Here is a 2,446-nt window from a genome sequence, read left to right on the forward strand (position 1 = left end):
TCGGCTTTATGCACTTCCGGGACTACAGCTCCCAGCATGCTCCGCGGCGCACACAGAGCCCTATTGCAGCCGTGACTCCATCTCCCGTCATGCCCCGCGCCCCACCGACAGCCATTGGAGCCGCGCCTCGAACTCCCGTGATGCTCCGCGGCCCCGTTACACCGTGTTCTACCCGCGCCTACAACTCCCATCATCCCCCGCGCCCCAGAGAGTCCCCTCAGGGCCCCCAAGTGCCCGCCCGGACCCCGAATTATCCGACAGAATCCTTAAGTGCCCCGCCAAGGGCCCACGCGGCTCCCCCAGATGTCCTTCAGACCCCAAATTTTCTTCAGATTCCATCCCCAGGTTTAGAACTGCCCCAAATGTGCCCCAGAAATGTCTCCGTGGACCCCAAAGTGGCCCCTTTTACCCTGTCTGAGAAAACGATAAAGAAGATGACAAAAGGAGTAAAAATAGGACTAATTAGCATAAATAGGGAGGAATCAATAGCCAGATGTTGTCAATGAATTAATGAAGGGAATTGTGTTACTTAAAACCAATGACCAATAATTTTTTTGGTTGCTAAAACTGTATCGATTTTTTAAAATAAATGTAAAACTTAGGTAAAAACATATATAATATTTTATATATTTAAAAGTATTATTATAATTTCCTTATAATTTTTTTTTAAAAAAGAAAACTTCATAATTTCCAAAAATTATTTCAGATGTCAGTTTTTGGTGGATGATTTCAGACACGGTGAGGTTGGGGTGAGGAGCAGGTTGTCCAAACAGGGTCAGCCTGCAAGGGGCTCATTCTCCATGCCCAGACCTCCTAAGGAGACACTCAGCATTAAGATCACTTGGGGAATGTTTCTTTCACCTCTTCAATGGACTGAAAAATAAAAAAAAAATGCAGCCTTGATTAGAAAAACAAATCAGGAGATGCACTTTGAAATTTTCCTCCATAAGAGAACTCCAAACTGGCTCCAAGCAGCTGCACAAGCCCTGGAGACGAAGACAAGTGAAGGAAGAAAAGGAGGTCGTGACTGCTTTCTTGATTTGAATCAGCCCCATGCTGGATTTGGGGCTGAGTCCAGAAGCTCCAGGCACTGAGAGAAGGTTGAAGAAGCTGCTCAAGGAGGCAGAAGCAAAACTCCAAGTCCCTTGGAGCATCCCTGGGCCCCACTGAGGGCAGGGAGTGCCAAAGGCTCCCCAGGGACTGCTGAGAGCAGATCCTTGAGGCCAGGATTGCAGGGAGCCGCAGGCTGTGAGCAGGGAACTGCAATGCTGAGCAAGGCCTGGGCTGGTTGGAGGCAGCAGAAAGGCCAAGCCCTGAGCCCAGGCCTGGCACAGCAGGGCCTGTCCCTCCCGGGTGGCTCGGGGCTGCTTGTGGGGCAGTGGGATGGGAGGGGCAGCGAGGACAAATGGCACAAAGCTGTGTGACACTCCCGATCCTCATGGCACTGCGGGCCAGTGTGACACAGCAGGGCCTCATGGAAACAAGAGGCCGTAATGAGCCTGCGGGGCTGTAACACCCCAGAACACTGAAATAATGGGGGTACCCAAAGGTTCTCTTACTCGAGTTTGGTGCACAAGGAGAAATGCCAACCAGATAGTCTCAGGATGAACAGATGCACAGAATATTCTTATTTGCAAGGAACAGTCAAAGATCATAAGTCCAATTCTGAAGTTAATGGCCCATAGAGGGATGGAACCCTAAACCACGGTGATATTAGCACCATACTTTAACCAACTGAGCTAAGAGGTCAAAGCAACACACAGCTCTACTGGCAAAATAAAGAAAATCAAGGAACTTGGAAAACCATTTAATGGTTCTTTTGTGGAGCAGGCCCAGCTGAGACACCCTGAGAGGAGCCCAGCGCTCCTTGCCCCTCTCCGCAGACACGTGAGCCTTGTCTGCTTTCGGGATGACCCCGGCTGTGTCAGGGGGTGCTGCTACGTGGACACCAGACAGCCGGTCCTGTCCTGCTGGGTCCAGCAGTGCCTCGCAGCAGTCCTGCATCCCAGTCAGGATGCCGGCCAAGAGAGATCCTGGAAGCTGAGGGAGCCGATTTGAAGCTTGCGCGGGTGCCTACAGGTCAAGGCCATGGGCGTTCCCTCAGGATAGAGCAGTCCTGAGAGGTCTCTAGAATTCAAAGAAATCAGCAGACAAATGCATTGTCCACCAAAAGCTCTTTGATTGGCAGGAGGTTAGGGCTCTGCACCCCACCACAAGGCTTCTTTGCCACGTCCAGATTTCAGTGGCTTTCTGTAGGAATTCTATCAAAAATACCTTCCGTCTTTAGACTGCTGAGGTGATTCCATAGGCAGGAGCTTAGAAAGAAACACATTGCATCAGAATCCTAGACTTGAAGCTAATGTCCACCTGCTGGCCAGGAGGAGTCTCAGCGCACCAAAGCAGCTCATCTTCCTCACCCCTTCCCTGCACAGGGCTGATTCTGTAG

This window comes from Chamaea fasciata, unplaced genomic scaffold (assembly GCF_029207755.1).
Source record: "Chamaea fasciata isolate MVZ Bird 193981 ecotype frontalis unplaced genomic scaffold, bChaFas1.0.hap1 SCAF_29, whole genome shotgun sequence".
NCBI lineage: Eukaryota > Metazoa > Chordata > Aves > Passeriformes > Sylviidae > Chamaea > Chamaea fasciata.